The sequence below is a fragment of the Megalobrama amblycephala genome, linkage group LG16 (genome assembly GCF_018812025.1).
Source record: "Megalobrama amblycephala isolate DHTTF-2021 linkage group LG16, ASM1881202v1, whole genome shotgun sequence".
Taxonomy (NCBI): domain Eukaryota; kingdom Metazoa; phylum Chordata; class Actinopteri; order Cypriniformes; family Xenocyprididae; genus Megalobrama; species Megalobrama amblycephala.
The window spans coordinates 17421096-17438548 of NC_063059.1; the positions used below are offsets into that span (position 1 = coordinate 17421096).

Here is a 17453-nt window from a genome sequence, read left to right on the forward strand (position 1 = left end):
CATTGTTAAGATCTCTCTAAAAACTTTAGAAACAAAGTGAGATATTTCGGACTTTGAAAAATATTTGAGTTCATATTGAGATTTTTGACTTAGGTGTCTGAGCACAGTGTGAGACATTGTTGAAATGTCTTCAAAAACTCTTGAGGAGACTCATGTGAGAAATGTTCTTGGAAGAATTTGATGAGAAATATTTGAAGTTATGTCAAGATTTTCAAACGGATTTGCAAATGTTAGACGTCTATATTGTTATCTTGCAAAAGCACAGTATGAGTATTGTTCTCTCTTCTAAAGCTATAGAAGAGACACGTTGTGAATTTGTTGAGAAATATTTGAGTTCATATTGAGAACTCTGACTTATTATTGCAGACTTTGTTGTGTGAGCACAGTATAAGACATTGTTTAGATGTCTAAAAAACCTAGAGATGACTCGTATGACAATTTGGAATAATAGTTGGAATAATCTGATGAGAAATATTTAAGGTCATATTGAGATCTCTAACTTTTACTTGCAGAATTCAGTGCTTTGGCTAAACTGAGCACAGAATGAGACAATTGAGATCTCTTCTAAAACTCTAGAGGAGACATGCTAGATATTTTTTTGTCTTAAGATAATTTGATCATATTGGAATTTTTGACTCATACATTTGCAGATGTCTGAACCTGAGAACAGTTTGAGACATTGTTGAGATCTCTTCAAATCTTTTTTTTTTTTTTTATTATTATTACAAGAGCATTTTCTTAGAAGGAACATCTGAGAAACAGGAGATTACAGCAAAAGTATTCATTTGTTCTCCATTTGAGACAATGGAGACATCCAGGAGATCTTCTATTTGATGTTTCTTTGCTGCCGGTTTGCGTGTGAGAGTGATGGAAGAGGTGAGAGACATTTGAATAACTTGCTGGAAAGAAATAGAGAGAAAATCGAACTGGTCCTGATGTGCAGATAGCAGCACTTCATGTATAATAACAATGATGGTGTTAGTATTGTAGAATATAATGACATTTCAGAAAGAAATACCTGCTGACTCACTCCTGAACCTCCACATAATCACTCAGCATTGAGTGGGACACCAGACTTATGGAACTTCACCTCGAACGGCCTGTGAAACCTCACACCTACAACAACACACTATTAAACAGGTGTTTGGAGATACCGTACAGGAAACGGTTCAAATGTCATCCGTATTCAGAGGTTAGGGGTGGCATAAATTGCCTGTAAGCTGTGTACGGAAGAAGATGTGTCTTAGTTGACCTTTGATGACTGAGGCTGTGAGACAGCTGGCTGAATGAGAGTGAGTGAATATATGTAAATGCTTGAATGCCTATAGTCAAAGAAACGGATTCCATTGATTTTGCACCAATATGTAGGCACTGCGTTTGTGTGTGTGTGTGATTTAAGGTCCTGTGTTCCACAATGCACACTCATTTCAATAAATAAGTTGACATCTCTTGAAATACCATTTTTATTAGAGAACATTCATACTTGTCACCATGGTAATATAACACCATGTAGTAGCGCTGTGTGACAGATGAAAAGCTTCATCAGTGCATTAGTGACCGACCTCCATTTTAAGAACACCACAGGCACTCAAATACCTCAAAGACTTCATGACATTTTCTTTCTTGTGTTGACATATTTCCACAAAGTTAAAATTACCTGTTAAATTGCTAATGCTAAATTTTAGTAACTGCTTAGCAACAGCCTGGCAACCACTCACAGCAAAATCATCTGCGAGTTAGTAACAGCAACTTTTTAAGTACAAACAATATTTCACATTTTCTGAGGTTAAAGACGGCATGAAACAGAAGTTGCAACAGTCTTTTCTTCTCTACTAGCTATGTTTCCATCCACCTATTTGTATGCGCATTTTGGGATATCGCATTAAAAAAACGCTGGATAGAAACGCCAAGATGTTGTCATAACTTCTAAAAAATTGAGTTGGATAAACTTTTTATCTGATAAGAAAACATGCACATAAAATATGATGGGAACAAATAAACTCCTTCGATGCGCATAAAAAAAAAAGTCATGTGACTTTGTGCCTTGACTGTGGAGCAAAAGTCTGTTGTTAAAGTGGTTTGGTATAATTACATCCCAGATCTGTCTTACACAACTGTGTTCCCAAACAGCAGGCATCCACCTCCGAAAGCAAGATAACTTTATTGGATTTCGTCTGCTCCCTCTAAGGCACAAGTAATTTATTATATACGACATTATTACATACAGTGGCTTTTTTGCCACTTTTCTTTGTGATATTTAGCGTCAGTTTATCAGGAAGTGACGATTTTGTTCTCTTCGACTCACTGGAGGGAAGCAGTCGCAAATGTTTTATGAGATGTTTCAATTTTGAGCATACGTTAAAGGGTTACCCAAAAATGAAAATTCTGTCATTAATTACTCACCCTCACGTCATTCCAAACCTGTAAGACCTTTGTTCATCTTCGGAACACAAATTAAGAAATTTTTGATAAAATCCGATGACTCACGTGATTTCAGTAAACGAGGCTTTGTTACGTCATAAGTGTTTCGAGACGTTCCGCGTTTTGGTACGCAGTTTGGTACACGCTCCGAACTACTGATTCGAAATAAAAGATTTGTAAAGCTTCGAAGCTTCATGAAGTAGTGTTTTAAAATCACCTATCACTAGATATTGTTATTTTGTTTTTTTGGCACACAAAAAGTATTCTCGTCACTTCATAATATTAAAGTTGAACCACTGTAGTCACTTGAACTGTTTTAAATATATCTTTAGTACCTTTCTGGGCATCTGAAAGTGTTAAAGGTCCCGTTTTTCGTGGTTTTTTGAAGCTTTGATTGTGTTTATAGTGTGCAATATAACATGTGTTCATGTTTTGCGTGTAAAAAAACACAGTATTTTTCACATAATTTACTTATCTGTATACCGCTGTTTCCACTGTCATAAAAACGGGCTGATGACTTCCTTGTTCTATGAAGTCCCTCCTTCAGAAATACGTAACGAGTTCTGATTGTGCCAGCGGTTCCTGTGTTGTGATTCGACAGCAGTTTAGCGCATCTTGCCCGGAAAGGTCACGCCTCTTACCATAACGTGGAGATGTACGCGCTCAGTGTTACTGTAAACATGTCTTTAATTTTACCCTATCAATTTGAGCCGGAATCAGACCCGGTGATTGGACTGCGGGATGAAAATAACAGCGTTTCGACGACATGGCGACAAACACACTCTACAAACGCAACTCTTGTGTATTCCTGTGGGCGGAGGTTAGTAAAAAAACTGTTTTAGTGACGTCATTAAAGAAGGAAGTAGAGGGATGTAGTCCAAACTGGCCGTTCGATGTAGGCGACTTCTGTTAAATAAAATATCTCGCTTGGCATTGAACTTTGAGCTTTAAAATTTTACAGATTTTATTTATACTCTAACAACAACATTACACATTAACTAAAGTTTGAAACATGGGATCACGAAGAACGGGACCTTTAATTATCTTGCTGTCAATGGAGGCCTCACTGAGCCATCGGATTTTATCAAAAATATCTTAATTTGTCTTACGGGTGTGGAACAACATGAAGATGAGTAATTAATGACATAATTGACATTTTTGGGTGAACTAACCCTTTAAATTCATAACTTTTTGGATGGAAATGTGACGTATATCCAAGTAAAAAGGGTTTTGGAACAAGAAGAAATGTGGGTGATTTTTATCCTTTGAGTTTTATTTGGATGTTTGTGGTTTGGTATAGACCCCTTAAAAGTTTGTAAACATTGCAACGTTTCCTGGTGGGCGGGGCTTAGCTGGAGGCAAAAAGAGACGCTGGACTCAATGTTGACAAGCGTAAGCTAGCATGTTTTAGGTTGCATTAAACATGGATGCAGAAGAAGGTTCAGAACTGTCCGAATATGTACAGTCACTGTACACTGTACACCGTGACAGCTATTTTTGTAAATTAACTTAACTTTTGGATATTTCCTAGACAACATATGAATTACTTTCGGGTGGTTCGGGGATTTTGTCAAGGCTTATTGTCTAATGTAACCTAACGCTGGGCTAACTATGATTATGGCTAGCAATGTGGATTATTTTAAGAGACCATTCAAAGGATGGCACACACATCTATCGCTGTATGTTTGTTTAACATTTAAGCTAGCTAGTGCGCTGAAAGTTGGCGACTTTTCACCTATAAAACAGAAACTTGCTGATTTGTACTAGATAAAACCAACACACCATTACATATGCATCGATTATTTTACCTGATATGAAGTGTGCACTGCAAACACGAGCATTATTTATGATCGTTTCCGTCCAGTCTGTACGCCTTATTGCTTTCAACCACAATTATCTTTTTTGATTTCTGTGAAGGAATGTCTGCCAGGATCTGGTAAAACTTTAGTTTTGAACCAAAAGTCCTGTTCCTTCTATTCTGGCAGCCAAAAACACAAGACGACATTTTAAAGTCAAAACCTCAAACTTTTAGCGCGCACGCTATTAGTTCTTATTTATGTTTTGCCTCCAGCTAGAGCGGTGACGTCACAGTGACGTAGGCGATTAAGGGGTCTATTGGTGGATCTCATATGAGTGACAGGTTGTCCTGCACTCACGCCATCATCAGAGTTGAGAAGAGATGAGCCGCAAGAGGGAGGGGAATATATTTTGACTACCACACCAACAGCTTTTTAAGGATGGACTTTCAATCATTTGTCTCCTGTTATCGGTCTTCTTTCTCTCCTCTGCTGGCCCTCCAAATCCCATTTGCTGATGGGCAACAGTTGGGTGGGCTTGTGATTATTATGGGATCTTGTTTCCATGGTAGCAGGAGGGCACAGACATCTAGTGGGTGAGCAACAGTTGGTGTGAAAAGATACTTGATCTTGTCCAACAAACTGTCAAAGCTTGCAGCCCTATGACGGGCTTCATCCACAACTTTACACATGTCACAATGCTGCTCTCCATGGTTTTGCACCATTTTAAACCCTTGTGAACTGCATTAGCTGTCACCTACACAAAACGCATAAACAATATGAAGTACATAGTATACTACTTCAAATGAATCACAAAAGAGAATCGACTGACACTCACAGTCGATTCCAATAGTTTTACATTAGCATGTTGCTAAGCTAACAACTTGATAATCTTATAAGCAGAAAAATACAAAGAACACACAAATGTATGATTGTATGACACACAAAACTATTTTATTTTATTTTCAGTGTTAAATGAAATATAGGCCTATTTAAATTTATTTTTAAACTAAATTTATATTTCATTATTTTTTTCTGCCATCTTGAATGTTACAGTTCATTCTATTCCATCAATGACAATTTTTAGCAAGATCACAAAAAGACTTTTAAATTGTTTCAAAAAACGTAAAAATATTCTAAAATATTAAAAGCAGCACAACTGTTTTCATCAGCATATTAGAATGATTTCTGAACGATCATGTGACACTGAAGAGCAGTGATGCTGAAAATTCAGCTTTGATCACATGAATAAATTATATTTTAAAATATATTCACATAGAAAACTGTTATTTTAAATTGTAATAATATTTCACAATTAATGCAGCTTTGCTCAGCATATAAGAAGCTTCTTTCAAAAATATTAGAAACATCTTAGTGATTGCAAACTTGAACAGTAGTGTATTAAAATGTTTATATGCCAACATCTTTGGTTGTTAAAAAATAAAATCAATACAAATAAATTAAAAATATATACTTCTCTTGGGATGTGAACATGCTTGTGTGTGGGCTATTATATGTGTTTAGTATTAGTGAAAGCTCAGTTTTTATAATAAACCATCTATACAGCTAATATTCCCAATACCCTGACCACCCACAGCAGGGAAACATGAAGATATTTAAAACCGACATCTCAAAACATGACCCACGGAGACCCATGAACCGGTAACGCAAGACTTCTGGAATCCACCAGCTTATTGTTCAGTAAATGGCCCTGAAGGGCCCTTTCCATAATTTATATGTTTACACTGGTTTGTTTATGCAGGCTGAACTTCATATATGAGTCGTTTTGCACAGAAGATCCGTGGAACATGTGAGGTTGAAGCTGCATGTAGACTAGCAGGAATATTTAATTTGTTTCTCTAGACAGCAATGAGATTCTGTAAAAGAGACGGACACGTGACATTCATTGTTTTGAAGAACAGCTAGTGCTTTTGTCCTGAACTTCACACAGGGATATGGAGATGTGGGTTTGATTTCAGTCACTCCTGAACTCCTCCAGCTGCATGTTTTGTGGATCGACCTGTATTTATAGTTTGAGTGAAATGTGAGACTCGGGAACTTTCACTTCCTTTCTACGCTGTTTTTCACCTGTCTGAATGAAAAGGACTGAACAATGTTCCCTTTCTCTTTCTATCATGCTGGTTGTCTTTGTGCAATCCATATTTAATCCTTATTTTTCACATCAGGTCAAGTGCTCAAAGTGTTGCCAGATGGGACAGTTTTTATAACAAGTAAACAGTTTCTGACAGTTACAGTCGCATGTAGCAGGTACAATTACTGTCTGTATCTTGTAATGAGCAGTAAACACTCTACCAGATGGAGCTTCTGAGTCTGAATTGTCTATGAACTGTCAATCAAACCCAATAACTGCCTCAAGAATGCTGGTGGCAACCAAGAAATATTTAAGACAGAGACAACTGACAGTAGAAATCTGCCAGTCATATCTGATGTGCTCGAGACTGAGACAATTATTTCATGACAGTAAGAAACTGCTGGTCATGTTTGTCTCCAAGACACATAGAAATGCTTTGAGATGCACATTTGCATGTTCCACGTCATCTCTTTTGGGTACCTGCAACTGTAAAACCTGAATTACTGAATTACTCAACTTTAATGAAACCGTTTGTGGCATTATTATGGTGTTGAGATTCGGAATATTGTACTGTATAATATCATGCACTTAAATCATGCACTTTACAAGTTGGTTTTGCATTTTGCTCATAACATGACGAGCACACCCACAACACATGCTCATGCTATGTAATATTTCTGATGTGTTTTGTCCATAGATATTGACAATGTTGGGGAAAGTTACTTTTAAAAGTAATGCATTACAATATTGCGTTACGCCCTAAAAAGTAACTGATTGCACTACGTTACTTTTGCAATACTTTTTCTCGTCTGGACTGGACTTGCTTATTTGGTTTTAATAACAAACAAGTTCTATTTTTGGCAAATGTAAAGGTCCTTTTCACATGAACTTGAACCCACAGTGTACTACAAGTGGTAACTAAATACATTTTTTAAATACAGAGATAGTATGTTAAAAGTTAAGTATGTTGATTTTAAGTATTTAAAAAGTTAAGTATGTTATTTTAAAGTTTTAAAAGTTAAGTATGTTATGTTAATTAGTATGTTAATTTTAGTTCATATTTGGTGTCTCAAAATAGCACAGTTGATAAGATTATGAATGTTTAGAATGTTTTACTAAAGAAAATGTTTAGTATGTTTATTACAAAATTAGTGTGCACTTATAGGAAGTGTACTAAGTGTACTGAAATTAAGTGTATTTTAGTGCACTTTTTTCACCTGGCATGGATGATCGAAGGTCAGTAGCGAAGACATTACTTCATAAAGTGAGATTAAATACATAAAGTATATTTGTGTAATTTAAAATATTTAGTTATTGCAGGTTTGCGTAATATTCTGAGATTGCATTTCACTGTTTTCATTAATTTTGAGGAATACTGAATCTGTTTTTGTGCAAGTGAGATGAGTAAATGTTCACATTTAGTCTAGAACTACTTAAGTCAGAAATTTAAGTAATTATTCACTGAAAGTTATGCTTGACAGCTGTGGTCACCATCGACTGGCAGAAAAAATAGCTGCTTTGACATTCTGCTATAAATATCTCATTTTGTGTTCCATAGAAGAAAGAAAATACATTTATGCAATGACATGAGGAGAACTACTCCTTACAGTCCAGAATCAACTTTCAATATTCAATATCATGGTAACACAAATGGAGCACATACTAATTTTATTCACCAGAGGCTGTAGATAAAAAAAAAGAACTTAATAATAAATAAAAATTAGTAATTAGGAAATATTAGTCCAACAATAATATTGAAAAGGAAAAAAAAGTATTCGGTGGAGTAATGTTCTTATTATTCCTAAAATTCTTTGCATTTGCCCATGTTGTCAATGTTACAGCAAGCAATTTGCAAAAACAGTAGGAAAATGAACAACATTGCCCTGGGACAGATGTGTCACACACAGATCCAGTTTCAGCTGAAAAGCACAAATTCATGTATATGTGCCAAATCCAAAAACTGCATACGAGGCTCTACCATTAACGTGCAAGCTATACACAGTTAACATAACAAATAAAAAAAAAATAAAAAAAAAACTTGTTCTATTAAAGTCTGGCTGTAGCTAAACCATATTTCTGTCATGACAACTCTCAGAGTGTTTGGCATGGTAATGGATATGACAATGTTTATATGTTTGGTCTTGGCAGAATAGATCTGCTATGCTGCTGCTGCTACTGTTTTTGTTGCTGCTGCTGTTGGTTATTGCTGCTGCAGAGCAAGTACGGGACTTGCTACTGCCAATACATACATGACGCTGCTGTGAGCATGTAAGACATGCTGCTGCTGTACAATATAGCATACAAGAATTACCCATAACAGATCTATACAGGTGGAGCTGGGGAAGGTGGAGGGTTTCTGAAAGTGCGCTGCAAAATCCTACAGCAAATGCTGACAAGTATTTGAAGGTTGAGCAGCGAGCTCATTGGATGCTGATACTTCAGGAACCAATCAGCTGTGCCCTATAGAGAATGATGTGTTGCAAGCAGATTGAGATAAGGACGTATCAGCCTGTGCCATCTAGAGTTTCATGACATAACTTTGTATATATCATCCATAGACCATGTGTTTGACATCTTTGCAATAGTACTAAAGGGATTGTTGAATCTAAATGTTTTTTTAGTGTGTAAGTTATTGCAATGGGCTCTGGGATTTCAATGCAAAATTCATGTCAGGAAAGTAATAATACTCAAGTGTTTTTCTCTTTTGTGATTTAGTGTTTGTGGACATCATGCATCAATTTTCTCTAGCAATCCTTGCTTATAAGATTAGTTGAGGCCAAAGAAAAAAAAATATTTTAATGATTTAATAGTTCTCTATATTAGTGTAAGATGGGATAGTCTACAGGTTTTGTATATCAAGAAAAAAACTTTAGCACTTATCAGTGATGAAACAAACCACTGCAGTTTTTATTCATCTTTCTTACATGTTATGCAACTGCAGGCAGCTTCACTGGTATTACACATTTGCAGAAGATATCATAAGGGACGCCTTTGATATTAACATGGTGACTGATCTACTTTATAAGTAAAACATATAAAACTAAAAGCTTAATGAAGTAGATGAATCATCAAATGTTAGCCTCTCTAGGTAGTATGGGAAATATAAGAAGTAGTCATTAATTAAGCTGTCATTACTTCCAGAGAGACATATGTTTTTAAGAAGCTCAGGGTTTTACTGTATGAGAGACATCCTCTTGCACTGAAAAAGATATGATTATTAGCTAGGCTGTCACTCGAAGAGAATTTCATTAGCGTTACTTTAGCATACGCACCTTTCCCGTCACCCTGCCAGATGGTTCTCACCCTCCTAAACCCTGACACTATACTACTCATCTATCATCTCACAAAGAACTTGACATTCCAGAATGAAAATCAGAATTAGAATTGATGTCAGAAACGTGAAGCTGAGACCTCTCTGGTCTGAAAAAGACAGGTCAAAGACCGTCAACAATAAACTGGGAGTTCTTTAACAATCAGATGTACTTCAATTTTGTCTATGAATTTACAGACAGAAATGTTTGTTGACAAAGCTGTTATTCAGTGTAAATGAGGCAAAAAAATTACACTGCAAGATGATGATAATGCACTACCAATGTTTCTGGAAAAATACATGTTTTGCATCAGTGCAGTAAAGTTACTTCATGCAACTTGAAACTTTTTAACAAGTGAGGCTGCTGTCTTTTTTCACCCTAAATGGAGCAAATTTATCCCAGCCGCCCATAGCAGCGACCCTTGTCACAGCATAATAGGCATTTACACTGCTGTGGCTCTGGATGTGGCCTTGGCGATAATGACTCCCTTCTCTGAGACAGAGAGATAACCATGCAGTGGGATGCAATCGGGGAGGGGGGGAGACTCAAAAGCCTGGTTCTTTTAGAAGGCCCATGATGCACTCAATCATGGCGGGCCACTAATGCCTAAATGGGAAGTTTGGGGCTAAGAGGGTGATAATAAGAGAAGAGGACACACTCAGGGTCTTGGAGCCCTTGATAGTGCCTGGGGCCGGCCCCTCGGCTATTGTAGTGGCAAATCTCCCATCATTATGTGCTTTTCAATCCGCTGAGCTATATTTCATTCATTTCCAGCTATTCAGTTTCTTCATTGAAGGCATTTGCTAAGGCCACAGCTCAGGTCAGTTTCTCGTGGGGAGGAGGGTAAGATTTCACAATGGCAAATGGAGTCAATATGATGTTGGTATTTGCATGCTGACTTAAATGCTTTTGGCACATGCATATCAGTGTATTTTGTATTTGTTGGCAGTGTTCCCTGTTGAAAAAAACCCAACATATGCTGGTTAGGTATGTTTTGAAGAATGGCAGCTGGTTTGAGCTGGCTTATGCTGCTCCTTAGTTGGTTATGAACTGGTTTAAGCTGGTCTTGTGCTGGTTATAAGCTGGTCTTGAGCAGGAGCTTATTGCTTAGGACCAGCTTAGGACCACTTGACCAGCTTAAACCAACTCATGACCAGCTAAGGACCAACTAAGGACCAGCTTAAACCAGATCAAACTAGCTGTCATGCTTCAAAACATACCTAACCACCATATGCTGTGTTTTTTTCAACAGGGGTTTCAAACTGTGAAACATCTTGCCTGGGTTTTCATTCTGTTGAGCATAGTGGGAATGAACAGCACTTGCACTTGGGAAGAGAAGGGTACTTGGCATCCAGGAGTTGGCCATATAATGGAAATTTCATGTAGGTAGGCACCCAAAGCAGGATGAAGAGAGATGGACCATCAATGTCCATAACATTCGCTTTCAAAGAATCTCCTTTCAGAGTTCAGAGAAACTTTATTCTCTATCACCAATGATAGAATTTTTTTCTTAGGTTAAAAGGCTCTCATACAATACAAGATAACAATACATACATAACAACAATCCACAACACACAATTCATTTTTAAAATAGACATCTTTAAGATTAAAAAAAAAAAAAAAAAAAAAAAAAACGCAATTATGCATAGTTCTACAACACTCACACAATCACTTAAACTTGTTTAAAATAGTTACTTCATTGAGCACAAAAGAATTCCTGTAAGCCTTCTTCCTAGCCAAGGGAGTTCTAAACCGGCAACCTGATGGAAGTAGCTGAAAACCATCATAAAGAGGAAGTGTACAATCTGTAATAATAGAAGCTGCTTTCCTCTTAACTGCCATATAATAAAGGTTTGAAAGGTGAAGCTGCGAGACCCCAGTAATGCCTGCTTAATAATTCTTGATATTTTTTTTTATTTTCAGCTGAAAGTAAGCTATACCAAGAAACAATATTAAATGTCATGACTGATTCCACAAGTGACCGATACACTGTAGTCATAATGTCTTGTCTAACATTAAATCTTTTTAGCTGTCTCAGAAGAAATAAATGCTAATAAATGATTAGCCTTCTGGTAGACACCATTCGTAAGTTGTGCAAAGGACAGTTGGCGGTCAATCACAGTACCCAGATATGTAAAGGATTCAACCTGTTCCACTTCCTGCCCCTTAACCTAAGTGGTTCATAAAGGGAAGAAGAAATTTTGGATGGACGAACCCCCACCCCACAGCACAACTCTTTGGTCTTACTTATGCTCAGCTTTAAGGAACTGTCATGGAACCAACCAACCATGGATTCAACAAATTGCCTGAATATAACCAGAGACCGCTTGCCTGACATCTGCGTATTTCAAAAGTGACATACCCTTAATTCCACACATGATTTCATTTGTGTATATTGAAAATAGAATAGGTGACAAGACACAACCTTGTGGAACTCTAGTGTTTATAGTAATACTACTAGATTTGTGGTCATACATTCTAAAATATTGGGGTCTGTTCGTTAAAAAATCCTTAATCCATTGCACAAGAGTTAGATTAACTTGTAATCTTTAAAGACGGTCCAACAATTGATTGATATTGACTGTGTTGAAAGCAGATGTAAGATCCATAAATAAAATGGTACCTCAAACCTTCAGTCTTGAACCAGGGGACCCCCTTAAACAAATTCTTTTAGAGGTTAAAATGTGTTCTCACAACTTGTAAGATTTGCAAATCAAAGGCCGTTGTGTTTGTTTTTGGCCAGGTTGTGGTACTATAGTCTGGTAGTTCATCTTTCACGTCTTACAATGTTGGAAAGGCACATTCTGAAAGAAGACAGCAGATCCCTCGGCTAAGCAACAACTTTGAAACTATTGCAGTGGAAAAGGGGTATCAGTTAACAGCTCAGATCTTTACTCCTAGTGCTCAAACATTCTGCTCATCTGGGATTTTAATCAAGAACATTTGACACCCAAAGAAGAATCAAGAAGCATACCCTTACACCAGGAGTGTCTAATCCTGTTCTTGCAGAGTTTAGCTCCAACCCAGACACCTGAACCAGCAAATCTGTCCGAAACCGCCCCTATATCCTCAGTCTATATTTCCTACATTAGTGCACTAATATAGTCCACTTGAAGGAATGAATGAAAAAGAGTGAGCAAATTTGGTCACTGAATGCAAGGGCTGCCGCTTTTGCATAGTTTGTGCTTGCTGTTTAATAATCATTTGAAACTTAGCCAACTGGCAGCTCCGGTAGTAAGATGTAAAAACCTTAATTAATATAATAATCAGTTAAAAAGGAATTTCTTCTGGTCAGACATGGTAATTAATTCGGTGCACAACTCTCAAAGTGCATTATGGGCATTATCTAGCTGTTGAGCATACATTGGTTATACACTCAATTATGTCCACTATGGTTTCGGACACTACCAATGAGCCCCAACAAGAATCTTACTACAAGACTTTCAGTACGAGTCAAACTTTCACCATGCATTTGCTCCTCACATCCCACCCGACAACCTCGTCAACCTTCAGATTTGCATAGATAAGAAGCTGATAAATGAAGGAGTGATGTTTAAATGGCAGAGTTAAGCATCGCTATGACCTTTTACAGCCTTGAGATTCACTTCTGCTGAGAGGTATCCCATCTAATGAGGGGAATAAGTCTTCAGCCAGAGCAACAAAAGCAAATGAAATGTCAAAGGCTTATGCGAAAGTCTGGCAGCTTATTACGTTGGCTCTGCAGCCTGCTCTAAGCCCTGCAAAATGCTGTGTTTGGATTTGGGATTCCTGTCATTCTTAAGACTTGAGAAAGTGTTTATATAATGAGCACTGACTGAGCCAGAGGGCTAAATATGCTTCAGGTTTCTGTGAACTACACGTTGCCCCTAACTCTCGGCTAATGCATGGGCTAGGTTTGGCATAAATTAATAGTCCATGCCTTTTTTTAGGTCTTCACAATCAAGTGAAGGGAGAAAGGAGAATGCATAGCACTCTTACATTGCTTGTAAGGTAATATCCACTCTTTCCACATCCTTGAAATGATGCACTCAAGAGCAAATTGAGCAGAGCTTTTTGTGATGACCCACTCTCTGTTTCAGAAAAAGACATTCAGTTAGGCCTCGCTAGCGTTGGAGAGACAGCTTTAAGCCAGTCAATAAACGAAAGAGGAAACCCAGAGTTTACTAATGCCCGAACCAGATGCATTATGGGAGGGGACCATGTGGGTGTGGTTCATGTGGTTTTTCCATCAGGTTATTCCAGCTATGTGAGCTTTGGCTTGCAGTATTAAAGTTAAAAAATGTGACCGTAAGGCACTTTTTTGGCTGACATAAGAGAGTTATTCCTAGTTTTGAGGAGGCTGGTTTGTGTTGTGAGCATTACAAAAGTGTGATGGAAAAATGCTTGATCTCTAGGCTGCCTTTTTTGTGTTGTGCTTGTTTCATTGATGGACATGCTGTAAAGACATAGTTCAGCCAAAACTATGCCCTCATGGCATTCCAAATGTTCTTCTGCTGAACACAAAAGATACTCTGAACAATGCTCAACTGTTTTTGCAAATACTTTGAAAGTCAGTAGGGACAAAAACAGCAATGGACCCCATTAAAACACTAAGATGGTTTTTTTTTTGTGTTTAACAGAAGAAAGAAATGCATACAGTTTCAGTTTCTTCATTTTGAGTTTGGATATGGCAAAATGTGGTGGCTCAATAAGTGTGTATTTTAAGTGCTTAATTCAATATCTGGTTCATAAGTGTTTTTGATTCAAGAACTGACGCATATGTTTAGTCATTTGTTTAGGAATCGGACTACACCGGCCTTTCTGTATGTTTTTGATTCATTTAAATGATCTGGCTTATACAGTAAGAGTCATTTGTTCGAGAATCAGATGCCGCTGGTTGTACTTTTTGATGAAAATGACAATTACCTGAACCAGCTAGTTTGGGAATCAATCAACACTGGTTCTGCTATATTTTTTGATTCACCTAAAACACCTGAAAGTAATTAAAAAAAAAAAAGGACTATATGGTCACTGTGTATGTTTCTTATTCACTGAAAAGAACTGGCTCAAGAGCCTATTGCTGTTAGGTACTGTGTGAGTGTGAATTTCAAGTTTATTCAGTAATACGATTTTCAAAATAAACTTCAGTTCTGGTATGTCTTGGGCTAAAATTCTCAGGTAATCTTAGTGATGTGTCAGTGTTGGGAAGGCTTTTCCCTAGAGATACCTGTTAGCTGATAGAGTAAACTGAATCAAAGGGAGAGAGAAAGAGGGAGAACTGAGGCTTTATAAATGTTATCAAAGCTCTTATCTCCTCCATGACTTGATTCCTGCTGAGACCAGCTCTTCAGTTTCCAGCATGGAGTACTCTGTTTCCCAGAATTCCCAGAGGACGGCAACCTGGGGCAAATCCACACAAGCACTTTCAAGCACTACTGATCTGTAAAAAGAGATCTACCTCTTCCCTATCCTGTCCATTTGCAGAGTGAGGGATACCCTCTATTTGTCACCGGTGAGATGTCTCTGGCTCGCTGCACACGCTCTCAGATACAAAACCTGGTGGTGTACTTGCTGTCTGGAGGAAGAGAGATATGTGTCCAATAAAATTCTATTCACAGGCAACTGAATTCTCATTTGCAAGCAACCGAGCCCTTTTCAGGCTCCAGATCTTCAGCGCACTCTAAAAAAGAAAGGTCTTTAGTGGTTCTTGCTGTAAAAGAACCCACTTATTTTCAAGTGCTTTTCAAAAGCTCTTCTTTGAAACACCAGTATATAGATTTTCTAAACAGAATTGAAAATATATATTTTTTTATATTAAGTTTAAATTTTAATCATTAGTAACTCCCTCATGTCATCCCAAATCTGTATTCCTGAGTCCGAATATGCCTACTCGAATATGCGAAAAACACTATGTGAAAATTGTAGTCTGTCCGAATTCATCATAAAACAGTAGGTGATAAGTATTCAGATGAACTATAGCTTGTGCTGATATTCGTAAGTGTGCATCTGATGGACACTTTACTATCCCATGAGGCCATGGGAGAGGAGTTGTGACTGGCAGTGAAGCACATGACCAATGTAGTATGTCCAGATTTCATTCATACTACACACATTCATACTGAATGTATGTTTTTAACATTCGGCAATGAAGTTCTTCATCAAATGTAGTACTTACTTAGTAAGTGATTTTGGACACAGATTATTACCCTTTTCTTTTTCTTCTGTGAAACACAAACACAGATGTTTTGATAAATTAAAACCTGCTCTATTCGAACAACAAAAGCTGTAGCTCTCAAATCTTTGCATTTGCGTCCATTTTAATATGGTACGCGAGGAAACATTGCAACAGGTTTGACATCGATGACATCAAATACAGCTATTAATTCCAAAATTTCTTGGAACCTCAAGTTGGAACATGTAGAAATGCAGTATCTTGTAACATCTAGTTGCAATAGAATTTCAATTGTTGGGTTGGGAAATATTCCCTAAAAATCTGCCAAAACTTCATAGAACCTTATGAAAGTTTTCTTTGGGATCAGATTGTAAAACAATTTTTGAAGAACTTAATTTTAAGAATTCACAGTATGTGCATGGGGCTTTTAGGGAAATAGTTTTGTGGTAACCTTTGTTAAGATTGTTTGGAAGCACATCTGTTTTTTGTTTTTTGTTTTTTTCAGTTACAAAGCAATTATCCTCATACTGCCACATTGCTGAGGTCATGGTCCTCCAATGGCCTCATAATTGGATGACTCTGGCACATTGACCCAGACCCATTAGAAGAGACACCTTGTGTTCAGGTCAAGTATGATAGACAGCTACATTTGTCGTCCCTGTCACTATTTCTAGCAGTTAGCCCTTTGGCAGCCTTGAAGTTGTCATGCTAATTGTTTTGGGTCAAGGGCAGACTGCAGATCTAGCGACTTGTTTCACAGGTATGTCAATGGATTCCAACTCATCCATGCACAGAAAGAGACCAGGCAAAATTATCTTGTGGACTTGAGCTTGCCTACACTTCAATGCCTTCTACAGTACTGTGCCTAGTTTTGAGCTAAGCAGAAGTGAGAAACCCTACAGCAGCTAGCAAGTATGCAACCTGCTGAACCATTTTTTTCCAGTTTGAGGCTGTTTTACACCCCCTTTCTCAATGTGATTGAGTGTCAACATTTCTAAATCACCTGAGTCTCAAATACCTGATTACGGTGGAGGTGTTTTCTGGGTCGGGTGCAGCCAGCGGACCCTCCAGGGCATCATCCCTCCCAGGAGTGTCAACATTGATCCATGCTTAATCCAACAACCTGGTGCCCTGATCTCAGGGGGTCCAGAGAAACCCCAGACTGAACCTTATTAACACATCTGTCTTCAGTAGAGGAGGACAGCACACTGAGCATGGAGCAAGCCAGAGGACAGACTGTTCACCAGATGACCACACGGTTACTGCTGGGAAGAGTAATGTTGAGGATGGGCTTGTTTTTGACCCTTGTCTCTAAAATTAATCACATTATACATTATGAATACTTAATCTCAGCATTGTTTAATGAAGATTACCATCAAATGAAGATTAAAAAAAATTGTATTAGGTAAGAAATACATTTATTTAATACAATACATAATACATTTTCTATTTATCATGAGCTAGTGTGACATATTTGTGCAGTCATGTAGTTCTTTAGCGGCCTGAGAATAACACATTTGAATTCAGCTTCATTTTATTTCTTGAACAATTTTCTGCTTGAATTGACAATATTAATGTATTTCCATTTAGTTCCTCTGAGAATGGCCTTTCACAGAGGTGTTGTTGAATCCTCTGTGATATTGTATTATCAGTGTGAGAAAGGGCTTTGAATTTGGAGCTTT

General features: G+C 37.5%; 1 protein-coding gene across 1 annotated transcript in view; it reads left to right on the forward strand.

The window, feature by feature from the left end:
• LOC125248507 (LHFPL tetraspan subfamily member 6 protein) overlaps positions 1-17453 on the forward strand; it is a 111548-nt gene that overhangs the window by 24766 nt on the left and 69329 nt on the right. The gene's annotated exons all lie outside the window — the stretch shown is intronic.